The sequence below is a fragment of the Phasianus colchicus genome, chromosome 3, assembly GCF_987193195.1.
Source record: "Phasianus colchicus chromosome 3, bPhaCol1.hap1.1, whole genome shotgun sequence".
Lineage (NCBI taxonomy): Eukaryota > Metazoa > Chordata > Aves > Galliformes > Phasianidae > Phasianus > Phasianus colchicus.
Genome location: NC_143438.1, coordinates 88,763,155 through 88,779,627, shown reverse-complemented (window position 1 = coordinate 88,779,627; position 16,473 = coordinate 88,763,155).

Below are 16,473 nucleotides of genomic sequence, written 5' to 3'. Positions count from 1 at the left end.
ACTTGTCATTTTGAACATGGCTTAGTTTTGCTTTTTGGAGTCTGATATTTTGACAAAGCATGAATTATAAGTACATCTACTTTAAGATAGCCTGTTAAAAAATATATCACTATGGCTTCCTCAAGCAGTCACAAAAATTCAGCATTCTGTATAAACTTGAAGAAAGGCAAAACAGAAAAAGGACAAATTTCCACTTGTAAGAGTATATAGAAGGAGATTTTTTGCTCCTTGAAGGGTATTTTTCCAAACCAACAAGGGACAATAAGAAAGGGAAGCAACAGGGAGAGCCAAGTCTGGGCAGACACACAAACCAATGAGGGTAAGTGAGAATGTAGGAATGTTTATTCCAGCAGGTTTTTCTGACTAAAGACTTCTAAGCTGGGAGACAATAGCCAGCCTGTGACCACCTGGTCAGTGGTAACAATTGATAAGGAAAGTGACAGAATGTGGGAATGTTGATTCAAGCAAGGTTGTATGATGGAGAATTTCTAGATCGGGAGGATAACAAAAGAAGGTTAAACAATAAATGAAAATTCTGAGACACAGGCTTGACAAAGCAGAATGGAGCCACTGCTCAGAAACAAACCTCCCAGTCAAATGACAGGTGCCACTCCCAGGAAAATCAGTCTGGACTTGGCAGACAGGGGGAGCCCCAGGCTTGGAAGGTGTAGGAAAACGCAGAGCTCTACATTTTCCCCTTATGGAACCCTTAGGGGTTTGCAGCAAACTTCAAGCTTTTTTTTTTTTTTTTTTTTTTTTTTTTTTTTTTTTGTGACAGTCGGGCTTTTAGGCTTTATATTTCTGTAGGATAATTCAAGCAGTTTCAAATGAGGGCAATTATGTTAAAAATATGAGAATTCCAGTACCATTTTGGCAATTAAATTTCTAAAGTGAGTTTTAAGGAAAAAAAAGAATAATTTGGAATTATTGTAGTAAAACATAGTAATTATTTCATGAATAAAAAAAGGATAATAGTATTTTTTAATTCATCAGCTCAAAAATGAAAAGCTACATTCAATCTAAAAATAATAGCATTAAAAAACTGCAAAGATGGGGGAAGTTGTTTTGATCAAATTAAACACAGCATTTTAAAAAAAAGATTTTTTTTTTGGTCAGTTTTGTCTGTGGCATCAGCCAAAGGAATTTGAAGCAAAATATTGTCTCAAAATGTTGAATTCTAAACACTTTGTTAAAAAAAAAAAAGTAAATGTTTCTTGTTTTGTTGTTGTTGTTGTTGTTGTTTGTTTGAGAAGGCACAGAAAAAAACATGGTACAACTCTGAAAACACTTAATTCTAAGCCAAAGAAAAAGATTTTGCACTAAAGAAGGTGCCTGCTACCTACTATTAAAGTTTAATACATACAGGTTTAAATCAGATATGACATACATATTTTTTCAATGAAAAAATGAACAAAATAAATGGGATCTTCTGCTCTCAAACTACAGATGCTGCTCTGAAAGCAATGCCTCCTGTTTTATTATGTTGGCCAATGGCAAACATTTGTGGTCTGGCAGTAGAGGTTGAACTTTCCCATCAAAATTCCATTACATGTTGTTGTGTGACAAATGGCAGCAGAAAGGTAGTCTGAGAAAATGGAGTCTGGTATGGAACTGAATTTCCCCATGTGGAAAAAATTGCACCCACTGACATTCGTCACTGCTTGCTGAATGTTTGTGGAGACCAAACAGTGGATGTGAGCACAGTGAGGTATGAGGTGGTGCATTTCAGCAGTGGCAATAGTGACAGGTCACTTCTACCGGTGCAGATTTTTGCAAGTGTGGAATGCAGGCTCCTGTTCATCACTAGCATAAATGGTGGTGACTGTGTTGAAAAAGAGTGTTTTGTACATGAGAATGTGTTTTATCCAATAGTATTATTGTTCTCTTTGTATCTGTTTTAGTTTCCATGGAAATATATAGGAGTGCAACATGTTCATCTTAGTATTCCATGCGTCAGGAAAAAAAATAAATACAGTAAATAAATAAATGCATACATACAAGGATTATGTAGAAACTGATTTTATTTTTTTTTAATTCACTGATTTCAGAACAGAAAGTATGAGCACATGAAAGGAGTAGAGATAAGTAGGCTTTTCTTCTCACTTCCTCTTCCATTTTTGACAAAGAAAGGGAAAAAGATGGAGTTTAATGGGATGATTAGGACTTGCAGGACCTTCACAGCATCTTCTGATGTTCTGCCTTCAGAATTGAAATCACTGAGCATGGATGTGAACAGAACATACTCAGCTGAGAGTAGACAAGAACTTAACTTCTCCTGAAGCATGGCAGTAGGGAGGAAAGCTGGATTTTAGGGAAGAAGGACTAGAATTCCCATTGCCCATGTGAGCAACCCACCTCCAGCACATCTGTGTCCTCATATTGTGTTGAAGAAACGTAATCTTAGTGTGTTCAAGAAATGTTTAGATGTTATACTGAGGAACACAGTGTAGTGGGAAATACTGGTGATAGATGGATGGTTGGACTACATGAACTTGGAGGTCTTTACCAACCTTTGTGATTCTATGATTCTATTTCTGTAGCCTATTCATAAGCTGAAGTTGAGTGTGGTCCATTCCTACTAGTAGTCTTTTTCAGGGCAGTGAGTCTCTGCTATTCACAAATAACATGACTGCCACAGGTTTAGACATCAGCTGCTCTCCAGAGCCCTACTCTGCACAGAATTTAAGCAGTGTTCTTCAGATATAAAGTATTTATTAATACTCAAATGAATCCAGACACAATTTTTCAGGGTCTACATTCAGGTTGTCATAACAACTTGACACAATTCTAATAATCATATTTTCATTACTGCTTATGAAGAAGAACAAGATGTATTTGTTCCCCATAAAAGCAATTGCAATTCAACCAAAGTCTGTACTTGTAATTAGGTGTATACCTCATAGTCACATCAGCTTGCTCCCAGAGTAACCCTGATGATTTTGGTGGTTTAGTTGCTATTTATATGGATGTTATCAGAGCTCTGGATATGGTACCAAGCAACTAAACTTTGTCTGCTCTTAAACAAAGCTCAAATCTGTTCAAATCAGAAAGGATACAGAAATGTAATTATACTGAAAAACACTGAAGTAGAATAAGATACAGTAGAAAATTGTGTTTGCTTAAAGACATGAAAGGAAAATTGTCAGTTTTGTACATCTAACAGAAGATAAATAGTCACACTGAAAATTTTTATCTGATTGTGAGACATCTACATGATACCTGCTGAATCTACAGTTGACTCCTTTCCTACATTTTCTGGGGCAATTGTGCACCATGTACAGTTCACAGTGCTTTTTTCTTTTTTTTTTTTTTCCTTTTTTTTTTCTTTTTCTTTTTTAAGTGTCTCTAAACACTATCCATGTATCTTAATCCCCCACAGGATAAAGCAAAACAGATGACTGAGACAAATTTGGTTTTGCTTTCTCTGAAATTATTAATAAAGTGCATATAATAGCTTTTGTGATGGGATTCACTTCATCTCATTATAGTCACTTATATATAACTAATCTAAACTTGCTGACTAAATTATAGATTTGGAGAAATTTGTTATGTGCACATAAAGACTGTCATCTGACAGGGCTGGATCTCATACCTGTAAGAGAAACAAGATGTTATGCCTGAACCTGGAGTCCAATTTGCAGATGGCAGAAGTAAGATAAAAAGGGTCTGCTGTCAATCCCTAGCTCTCAGCTGTAACCTGATAGCTCTGCTATGGTTGCAACAATGAAATTTTGAGAGGCGAACTTCAGGCCATTGAATAGATAACATGTGCTGGGCCTTGTGACTTCCATTCCTAATCTTGTTATAATAAATACAGTAGACTTATTTTTTATTCCATAGTGGGTTATGAAGGATGTGAATGAAAAGCATGTGAAGGTTCAGCCAAGGTATCTATGAAGATGCAGATCCGTTACGTGGGATTATGTGTAATAGAATAGAAGGTCTTACCCACAGTGTTTATAACCTAAAAAAAAAGTCTGCTTTGATAACTCCAACTAAACAAATGTAACTACTATTTAAAACAGTAAAAGAAAGTGAACTGTCTGAAAAAGCACACATTTCCTTAGGAACTAGAAGTCTTCGCAAAAATTAATACATTGTTTTTTCTCTTAAAAGCAAACAAATGAACAAAAAACCTATGCATGACCATAAAAATAAAAGGAAATCATTAGTATTACAGTTGATTTTTAGTGTTTCAGATTGAAATAAAGAAAGTATTAAATATATTAATTTTTAAAGTCATAGTTGGAAAAATGAAAAAAAAATGTACATATGTATGCTTATATAAAATTATCTTCTGAAATGAAACAAGCTTAAAATACAGATTTTTGTTTTATTTGCTTATGGAAACAGACTTTCAGAAGTTTTTGTCAATTTGATTTTTTAGCCACAGTACGCAGAAATTTTGAAAGAAGAATAAACTTCAAATGATCTATCAATTTAACATTATTTTCAATTTTTTTTTTATTGTGATAATAATTGCATTTCAATTCTAATGAAATCCTCAGAGATCTCAAAACTGGTGTGAATTGTGGAGAAGGATTGGTCTCATTATAAGTTACACTTCTTCAGTATATGACATCAGAGAAAATATTAGGTACAGGGAAGGAATTTTCCTCCTTATTAAAAAACATTCCAATTGCATGTACATATAGAAAAATTATTAAAAAGGCAAACTATTATTATTTTTATTCCAATAATTGGGATTATCATTCAGAAAAAGGCTGAAAGATGGGGCACTCTTTTTCCAAACACATTTGAATCCAAGTCTTTCATATAAGTAAAGTACTGTTCTATCCTCCATATTTTTATCTATTAATAATATATCCAGTACTTCTCTATTCTGTGCTGTTGGCTGAGTGTTAGTCTGAAAATTCAGGTAGACATAATGATGTGGAGGGAGTTGTAAGCCATAAAATCTTGCAATTCCTCAAAGTTCACAGAGGTGGCAGTGCCAGGAGAGGAACTAGATTCTTGCTAATTACAGAAAAATAAGCAGTATTCAAAAGCATTATCCAAGAAGTCCACGCTTCCTGTAATCTCCAAAAACCAAACCTCTTCTATTTTCAAAAATTGTTCATTGCTTTTTTGTTGTTGATGTTTTTGTAATATGCTTGGATATTTCTTTTTCCATTATTATTTAGAAAGGATTGCTTTCCTTTATCAGATTTCTTTGGCATGCAAAATAATCTGCCAGCTGCATCATGTCTTCTCTGGACACACATCAAAAAACTGGTTTGGATGCCACCTGTCTGATTACTCATCTAGTGATGCCAATTCTGATTTTGCTTGAACATGCCAGGAGCAGAACAAAGAATAACAGAATATATTCTATTCTCAGGAAAAAAAAAAAAAATGAAATTCAGTTGAAGAAGTTGGAAAAGCCCTGACCAGGACTAGGCTTGTCATATCACTATATAAATATCTACAAATAGTTGTTGACCAATATATCCTGATTGATCAGAAAAAAAAATATCAAACCTCAAATATAATTTTATGTGTATTCTTTTGTTCAGTTGTAGAATTTCTAAAGTCTATGAAAGAAAAGTCTGTGTGTATATTCGTTACTGTATTTACATACATATTTATTTATATATAAGTTTAGATATTAGGATATTCATAAACATTGTAGTGTTTTAAATGATTCGTATCTGTATTTTCAAATGAGTTACTTACAGCATTGTTAGACAAAATAAAGGCGTTGAAAAATTCCACATTAAAAGTCTTCATTCGCAGAATATCCTGATTTCAAAGGCAGTCACAAGGATCAACGAGCCCAATGCCTGGCTCTACACAAGACTGTGCAAAATTCAAACCCTATGCCTGACAGCGTTGTCCAAATGCTTACTTGAACTCTGGCAGCACACCAATAGCTAAATTATGTGATTCAGAGACTTACAAAACTCAGTGAAGGAGATGTCTAATAAGTAGGATCAGTTGCTTCATTTGCATAGACATTCACTAAATATTTTGAGTTTGGGACATCAATGCCACTGATATCTATGAAACCTTCCCCACTAAATTCATGACAGACTGGATTAAAGAGGAAAGATATATAACTAAAAGGTAATGTGAATAAATGGAAGTAGTACCAGTGTCATTTAAATGTTTAAGTTTTGACATTTAACATTTAACATTTTATGTTTTTTTATTTCACAAACTTATTTAGATTTGGCTATTTGTCAACATTTTGGAGAATCTTTTATTTAAATAAAATATTTTTCCCTTTTTCTAGGAAAAAAAAAAAAAAGGAGTTTTAAAGGAGTTTTATAATGAGACATGTCTATATCATTTGATATGCATCTGGCTACTGACAATTTATTCACTAATTACATGGAGAATGAAAACCAATTAATTATTCCAGCAGCTTTCTTAAAAGTTAATCAACCACTGCCAATGGCTCTCTACTGCAATGACTTTAATGTCTGTCACTGTCACAGCTTATACATGTTCCTAATAATTGAATATTATGACTGTTGGCCTGTTTTGCATTATACAATTTAAGCTAGGCCTACATGGAATGTAGTGAAGGGCCTTACAAGATTTTCTTGAAATAGATCAGGATAAAAGTATGAGGTAATTAAGAGACTTGTATTTAATTTCTCTTTAAGAAATATGATCATTCGAAGTTCTCTTCTGTGAAAGAATAAATGAGAATGAAATTCTGTACTTCAGATCAAAGTGGGCTTTTATTATCAGCTTCTTAGGACAAGGATAAGTTTCTTTTAACTTGCATTTACAAAGAAGCTCAAACACTGAACATTTACCATGGTTATTATCATCCAATTTTAATTATAAAGAGTCCAAATACAAGGAACATAATTGGTCTATGATATAATTAATGATATAATAAAGCAAATTAAATGACCACAAGGATTCAGTGTGATTTATCAGACATTGTGAGGGATTAAAATATTCTTTAGATTTAATTAATATTGAAAACTAACTTGACATGACAACAGCATAACAAAACTACAATACATAAACCCGGTGAACTCAAAACAAGATTGAGTCCCTATTTCACAAAGCATTCTCCTTATTCTTTTGCTTTAGACCTAGTTTTTAACATATTTTACATAACAAGGGTAGATATATAAATTATTGTATAATATTCTCTGGTACTGATGCACTTGGCTTCATTTAGAGATCTAATGCACTACAGTCACTGCACTAAAATGCATTGATCTTAATAGTTTTATTGTTACCTTGGATTAGTCTGATTTTTTTTTCCCCGTAATTCTCTATTTTGTCTCTTTTTACAGTACTAAACTGAAAAATTATGCAGGCTGTGATTTCATAATGGGTCTGAACTGTCCCTAGCACAATAGATCATTGATCTCCCATTTCGTACTTTAATGTAGATGCAAACTAGTATTAAAATATCAAAAAATATTATAACAATAGTTGTTGCTATATTTTGCAGCATTAAATGATTAACTGCTCTGGAAGACAGACTAAGTCCAGTGACAGGAGAGTCTATTTATGGTAAAACCTGAGAGCTGTGTTGTTCATGCAGACTGTGACCGCATAGTAGATTGATGTCACAGGCCAGCCTCAGAACAGCCACTTGCTTACAGCTATGGTGATATATTTATTTCTGAGGGTGCTGGTGAAAAAAACCAAAACAAACAAACAAACAAAAAACATCAATAATTCTCTTGACTAGCATAACAGTAACAGCTCCAGCATATAAGGTGGTCTCACAAGGCCTGTGGGTCTCTGAAACAATCAAAAGTAGAGAAGGTCAAGAGACAAGACAAGAATAGACATTGTCAACTAAAGACCTTTTAAAACTCTAAGAGCAAATCTGATTAACTGAGGCTATTTATGGCAAAGGACAAAGATAATGACTTCCTTAGGGAGCTGATTCGAATCTCAACTGCATTTTCCTTCCCTTTCCCTTTTCCCCTTCCCCTTTCCCCTTCCCTTTCCCCTTCCCTTTCCCTTTCCTCCCTTTCCCTTTCCCTTTCCCTTTCCCTTTCCCTTTCCCTTTCCCTTTCCCTTTCCCTTTCCCTTTCCCCTTCCCCTTCCCCTTCCCCTTTCTCCTTTCCCTTTCCCTTTCCCCTTCCCCTTCCCCTTTCCCCTTTCCCTTTCCCCTTCCCCTTCCCCTTCCCCTTCCCCTTCCCCTTCCCCTTCCCCTTCCCCTTCCCCTTCCCCTTCCCTTTCCCCTTTCCCTTTCCCTTTCACTTTCTCTTTCTCTTTCCATTTCCCTTTCCATTTCCCTTTCCCTTTCCTTTCCTTTCCCCTTCCCCTTTCCCCTTCCCTTTCCCCTTCCCTTTCCCTTTCCCCTTTCTGCTTCCCTTCCCCCTTTCCTCTTCCCTTCCCCCTTTCCTCTTCCCTTCCCCCTTTCCTCTTCCCTTCCCCCTTTCCTCTTCTCTTTCTCCTTTCCTCTTCCCTTTTCCCTCTCCTCCTCCCTTTCCTCCTTCCCCTTCCCTTTTCTTTTCCCCTTTCCTCTTCTCTTTCCCCTTTCCTCTTCCCTTTCCTCCTTCCCCTTCCCTTTTCTTTTCCCCTTTCCTCTTCTCTTTCCCCTTTCCTCTTCCCTTTTCCCTTTCCTCCTTCCTTTCCCCTTTCCCCTTTCCCCTTTTCCATTTTCATTTCCCCCCCCTCCCATCTCACAGTTTTCTGATTTAGATGACTGAAGGAACCAAATTTTTTGCTATACTCCATGGGAAGAGGGACTTCTAAAAACTCTTTTTTTTTTTTTTTTTAAAGTTTGACATTGTTAATTAAATGAAACAAAGGAGTCACAAAGAAGCTATAGTTAGAATAGTGAAAATGTCAATAACATAAAATAAATAATGATCAAGAAAATACAGGTAGCATAGCTCTGTTCCATGGATCTTTCAGCATCTGAGAAGGATATTTCATAGTGTTACAAAATGGCAATTTCATAATTCTTAAAAAATAAAAATTAAAAAAAAAAAATAGCAAGAAACAACTTCCCAAAGGAACTCAGTGTTTTTCATACTTTCAGAGATTTTGTAAGAAATCTTCTTTCCACTGTAAGAGAGGAACATACATTTCTCTTGTACTTTCTTATTTCTCTTCTATCTGGGCCATTTAATTTCAGTGATAAATTGACCAAATGAGTGTTATCAAACAGAACAAGGATACAATATACAGTTCCTAATTTATCAGTAGGAAACTTTATTATGAACAAAGAAAAAAATTGCCTATTAGCTTTCCTTGCCTATTTTCTAAGTTACTGAAAAGCTAGGGCAGGTCTGTCCTTCACAATGGTTTAAACAAGGTTAAGGAGCATTACATATTGCTCTATATTTTCCATACTTGCTGGATATTAATTTATAGGATGCTGTAAATACATATTGCACTATTTCAATCTGTTTTATATCATTTGCTTTTGTACTTTATTGCAGTAAGAAAGTGACTTACTAATACGTTCATATTGCACTAATACCTGGAAACAATCAACCATATAATTCAGTCATTACACACTGCAGTAAATACCAGTGCAATTTTAAAAGTGAAGAAATAAATCTGTCCGACTAATATTTCTCTAAGATGTGTGGAGATCTGTAGTGTCAGTATGTGTATCTCTAACATGACTGAAATCTATTTTTATTGGATGAATGGGCAATCTGAACTGTTATGCAAATATGACCTTCAAGAAAGTTGAGACAGAAAAATGAAAAAAAAAAAAGAAAGAAACAGAGAAAAGATGACATTATCTGTCCAGAACTATATTGTAAATGCTCCTTATTTCTAAACAAAGTTATATTTTAAGATTTTAAGTTCAATCATAACAATCTGTTTGCATCCTTTGTATCATAAGAGGTGAACTATAAATTGTCTTTCCAAATTATAGGTTCAGAGATGAAATCAAACAAGTTGGGTATTTCTAAAGCACAGACAGTGTACTCTAATATCCAAATACTAATGGTTTGCAGGATATATAGTCCACATAGTCCAAAGACAGATACTTAGATAGGATCATCTCTTAGGTAGGATCATCTGTTAGAGGATATTTCCTTTATCTTTTATCTTATATCTTTTTTCTTTTATCTTTTTTCTTTTTTTTTCTTTTTTTTTTTTTTCTGAATATCTGCACAAATTGTGCTTTGCTTCCTATGATTTTACAAGTAAATTCAATGTCATAACAGCTGAAGACTAAATATTCCAGCTTAAGCAAACAAAGTGTACGAGATGATGGCAGAATTAAATACATTCCTACAATTCTAGTAATTTGCAGGAATGTGACTCATCTAGAATTTGTAATGCAACTGCTGCTGTTGGCAAAATGTATTAGAGATCTGTTTTGGGTTTTATGTTCATAGACACTCTAGTATGGATATGAGACTTACTGAGCTCCATTCATCTACATCTTTAGAAAGAGCTGAACAATTTTACCTCATTTCTTTCTTTTGTGCATCAACCCCAGATCTGAATAAGTAATACTCATTATGAAGATGGTAGATGCCCATAGCCTCAGATTTGATTACTTCTTTGTTTGGGCTGCAGGCAAATGATCAGGCTGACTAGGTGCTGACCCAAGGTTAAACAGACCATACAGAAACGTCAAAAACTGCAGGATGTGACATGAGAAATTGCCACATGTAACAAATAACAGTGTTAAAAGTGACAAAATATACAGATAATGCCATAAAAGCTGACTGCATTTCACAGACATTTAAAGGGTACTTACATTTGAAATGTGAATCCAAAGTCATTGTTTTTACCCATACCATATTAATCAAAATCATTTTTATATTGAAAGGAATAGGACAGCAGGGCACCTTTCTTGGACTCAGAGAGAACATCTTGCCAGGCATATAAAGCATCATGTTATCAGTGTGTTGGAGCCCATTGCAAAGCTCCAGAATTGCAGAGTCCATTGCCTACATAATGTTGTTATTTTCCTTAGGCTATAAATTCAGTGAGGTTATTTAATTTTGATCAATGAGCTATATTAAAGTTAACCATCTAAGCTGAGTTAGTTCTATCTTTGCTCTGTAGGAAATGGAGTAAGGCAGGAACAAAAAGCAATTAGTCTGGGATAGGAATATAATACAGGAGTCATAAGTAGTCAGCTGAAAGTTTTTGTCTCAGTGTACACATGTGAATTACAGAAACAATATGATAAAAAATTAAAATAGTCTCTTTGTACTTTCATATATGCATGCATATACATTATGTATATAAATATATATAGTTAAGTAATATTTTCTCACTGATCTCTTTATTCACATTGTACACATTTCTTCTTTATTATTGCTTAAAACATGTAAATACTACTTTTCATGTAGCTGACAAATGTATCGAAAGCAGAAGATTGTAGTCAGGTTTGGAGTACTGTCACATTTTGTGTAAAAATAGATGTCACTGAATATGCTTGCTGACTGGAAGGCCAACAGTATTCTGGGCTGCATCATAAGAGGGGCAGCCAGCAGAGAGAGGGAGAGGATTGTCCACCTCTACATTCAGGCCCAGAACAAGAAAGTTGTAGAGCTGCAAGAGTGGGTCCAGAGGAGACCCACAAAGACGACCAGAGGTCTGGAGCATCTCTCCTATGAAGAAAGGCTGAAAGGTGATTGTCCCTCTCTACCCTGCCCTCGTGAGGCCCTATTTGGAGTACTGCGTCCAGGTCTGGAGCCCCCAATACAAGAAAGACAGGGAGCTGTTGGAGAGGGTCCAGAGGAGGGCCACAAAGATGATCAGGGGACTGGAGCACCTCCCCTATGAGGACAGGCTGAGGGAGCTGGGTTTGTTCAGCATGGAGAAGAGAAGGCTGTGGGGTGACCTCATTGCAGCATTTCAGTACCTAAAGGGAGCCTACATACAGGAGGGAATCAATTCTTTGAAAGGGTAGATAACAGCAGGACAAGGGGAAATGGTTTTAAGTTGAAGGAGAGAAGATTTAGGTTGGGTGTAAGGAGCAAGTTCTTTACAGAGAGAGTGGTGAGGTACTGGAACAGGCTGCCCAGAGAAGTTGCGGATGCCCCCAGGAAGTGGTCAAGGCAAAATTGGGGCCCTGGGCAGCCTGGTATAGTATTAAATGTGGAGGTTGGTGGTGGGGTTAGAGCTTGATGATCCTTGAGGTCCCTTCCAACCCGAACCGTTCTGTGATTCTGTGATAAAGAGATATGTGTTTTATTGGCTTAGACTCCTTCCCCCCAAAGGAAACTCTCATGCATCATTAATACAGTTTAACATGTGCTGTCTCATCAGCAAAATAACTGAATATATGGAATTTTCTAGTCTTGTAAGTTTCCTATTGAGATTTTAGTAGTAAGCAAATATTCCTCTCAACCATGATTCACATAAGTTGATGGAAGCACCACCCTGACCCCAGTAGTATTTAAAATGAGCTCTATTACAAATATGAGAAAAGGATCACTCCAGAATAAAATTAACTTCAGATTTTCTATGTCAAAACCTTACTAGGCTATTCCTGATTACTACTGTCATTCTGAAATTTCCTGAAAATCAAGGACAGAGAGGCTATCGTATCATTTGTAATATAAAAAAAATGTCATATTGTCATTACATACAATAGTTTTGGAGGGATTTTAGGCAGATATCTAGTTATAGCTATTTGATCATAATTTCCAGAAAAGTTTTTCAGAATGCTCCTATGATGTAGAACCATTTAAGCATCAGGAAAACTGTTAGGAGTAACTTTAATTATGTATGAATAGGTATGATAAAAATGTGCGTTCTGTAAAATAACTTCCATTCTCTTTTGAAATATTATTAAAAACAGTGTTAAAAATATATATTAAAAAGCCCATATCCAAAATCTTGTTAACCTTAAAAGGATTTGTCATTTCTCAGTTGTGGAAAAATGAGCTCTCTTATTAGCCCATGGTAGTCCTGACCAGTTGGAGCATCTCTGCAAGTCTGACAGCATGAGGGAATGATTATGAAATGGAATCACTGAAACAACATGACTGTGGGGCTAGTTTTTGTTCTTTTGTGTGTTTTTTTCTTCATCTTTTCTTGGTGGTGAATTTCAAGGCAATGTTGCTGAAGGGAATTGTGCTATCTGTCGCTACATAGTCCCACTTTGGCATACTGTTCATGAAATATTGAAAAATAAAACAAAACACCAGTGTTTATTGGCACAGCTGTTCCATTTGCTGAAAGTTTAAATATTTATGACCAATGCATGACTAGCACTGTGACAAGATGCATTTCCAAAACAATAGAGTTGTGTACTTTAAAGAGACGTGACTGTCTTCCTTACCGAGGATGTCCCTAAACTTGGATGCTGAAATCTGTGCAGGCATGTTTTGAATTCAAACACAGAAAGACATTTCTTCAAAGAAAATGGTTTCAGTCTTGGGAATTCTGCAGACCATTTTTTAAACTCTGATGACTTTTGTCATTGAAATAATGTAGATAATAAAGATGTACAAGATAATTACTAGGGAATGGGCTATATTTTCTAGCAATTGGTGCATTTGTTATTGTTATTAATTATTTCTAGTATAATATAACAGAGCCTCCACCTTAAAGCAACATCATGCTAAATTACAGGCTTAGTAACAGCCTCCTTCAAAGAACTTGTATTTAAAGAATTAGGTAGCCAAATACAAAATTATGAACCTTAAAACTGTACTTTTCTTAAAATCCTACGACCCTTTAAACTGTATTAATCCTTAATTCTTACCAAATACTTGCCTTATTTCATTTGTTTCTTCTTTTCTTTTCAAGGTTCTTGCAGAATGTTCTGTTTCTAGAAGAAACTGAGGATTCTCTTCTCTTAATCCATTCAAAATGCTGTAACAAGAAATGACTCAGCTTCAAAGTAGATACTCAGTTGTTCAAAGAAAATTTATGCATTGTTAAGTTACCTTGGGTTTTTAAGAAATCTGCAGTGGGCTGACAAATACTGCTCTATAGCTTTAGAAGAATTATGCCCTCTTCAGCATCTGAGAAGGATGTATTCCTTTAAGCAGCTGAACAGCTTCTACCATTCTGCATATGTGCAGCCTGTTGTTGTACTACCATCACTAGAGCTTAGTAAGCCATTCATATCACACAAAAGATTCATCTACTAAACATTTGTCTAACGCCACTTGAGATGTCCTGTACATCTTTTTACTGTGAGTATCTTGAACTTCCTATTTTGGACCTGTTTGTCCTATGCAGATGTTGCAGATGTCTGAAGTGGCATGAAATATGCCACCAAATGCTCACCATTAGATAAGAATTGGATCCATGCCAGATGAACATATCAATGGGTTTTTAATCTTCACTGTCCTAACATGATAACCACTGATGAAATGGTGTTCAGATACACCTAGTGCCTTAACAAGTGCTGAAATTTATGAGTTCATTCCCTTGCCTTTTTTCTCATTCATAAACGTTTGAAACAAAACTATTGGAATTTATATAAAATATACCCAAAGCCTCCATTTTAGCTCAATCCATGTTTGTTTGTTTGTTTTTTAAAGCAACTTTCTTTGTATGCAATAGGTATACAAATTAAATCCTGTCTTTGGATGAAGCAAATCAACACTTCTTTCTCTTCACTTCAGAGACCAAAAATCACACCGCTCTCTTTATGAAGCATATTCTTGCTATCAATAAAGGAGTCCAGAATGAAATCTAAGGAAAATTAGCTTTTATTATCCTCCTCTTTAATTTATACTGCTGAAAATCAAAATATGAATGAGACATGGAGAAAAGAAATATGCCTTTTCTCTGTATCTAAATGGTTCGGTTTCCAAGCAGAAGTAGAATTAGTCTGACATCTCTCCTGTAGACACTTCCTCTTGCTTGTATTACTCAACCACTTGATAGAATATAAATAATTATTTGGTATGTCACTTGAGCACATCACTCTGTTTTTTGTTTGTTTGTTTGTTTTGTTTTTTTATGGCTTCTGTTTTTAGACTAACATTTAAACACTCAGAATATTCTCTAAATGACATTGTACTTTCCATTCTTCGGGTAGTAAAGAAGCAGCATGTATTCAGAGCTTTTTCATAGCTGTTCATCAGTTCTTTAACACATATGTCTAGTCAAGAGGCCAAAGCAAAAAAATCTGAGATTTATTTATTTATTTATTTTAAGAGCACACACGAGTTTTTGTCTTTTCCATTTACTCAGTATGTCAGTTTTCATTAAATTTATGATTTGGCTGATGTTTACAACTGAACCTAAAAGTTATCAAATGGATAGTTAGTTCTATTTTTGTTGTTGTTGTTGCTTTAAAAATTAATGAAGACATTACACCAAAAAAAAAGTCTAAAACCAATTCTAGGTCTACAGATTAAACTCCAAGATATTCTATACCCAAGTGGCTTTTTGAATCACTTAGAAACTTACAACTTTTCTTAATTTATGTCTTCTCATTACATGTCCAAATTAATTTCTGCTGAATAATACGACAGTAACTAAAGTATTGAAATATATTATATTTTAGGAAAAATTATAATCTACTGATAAGGACACACTCCTCGTAAGTGATAAGTTCAAATCTGAAACCCTTTGAGATGGTGCTGGGATTAAATCAGAGTGCTCTAACCACTCAAATGTTAGAAAAATATGGGGTGGTTTTGCTGTCTTCATGGAGGGCAAAAATTCAAAAAAAGTGAGCAGATGACACTTTCTTTGTACAGTCTGTACTTTCGGAGTCAGTTTTAGATGTTATCAAAATATTTCTAAATGACTGGATCCCTCAAGGGTTTTCAAAGATAAAACCTAGTTTCAGGATCCTTGTCAGTTATTGGTATCCAGCTATGCCAAAATTGCCACTTGTGTGGTTATAACTCCCAATGCCTAGAAAAATTTCAACCTGGGGAGGTGAATTATAAGTTCTATTATAGCAGAATTGCAAGTGGAAATAGAATGAAGAATCTAAATCCAATTTTATTTCTTTGTCTTTTGAGAGTATTGTTCTTTGTTTCTTCATTTTATTTTCATTACTAAAACCGCAATATTCAAGATTAGATAAATTGGAAGTCATACTATTTGCAGATTTAGTCTTATAAATGGTGCCTGGAATAAATTCCTCTTGAAAATGTCCACTAGCAAAATGACTTGTCCAAAGGAGGCTAGATACAATTTATTTATGACAATCCAGATAAATCAAGAGAAGTAACTTGAGTCACCTCTGTGAGTCTCAAACTATTGTTCTCTGTTTCTGTCATGGATTATCCTCAGTAATAGTGATTTAGATATCTGGATTGCTTGGCCCTTCAGCTAGAGATGTGATCTAGAGGCTTAATTGTATCGATTTGACATGAAAATCTGTCCCTTTTTGATGTAGTTCACTGAGAGGAAGTTCTTGTTTGGGATCCACACTGTTGCATGAGCTTACCGCTTCCACTTGCCAAATACAACCTGGCGGATGTTTGCTGCCTCAGGAACTGACTGATGTACCAGATGAAGAGTGCCTGTGACAGCATGTCAGCTACAAAAAAAGGAAATGACTTGGAAAACACTAATAAATCTAGAAAATAAGCATTTCCATTCAAGTGTAGAGGAGAATTTGGCAGAGAAAGA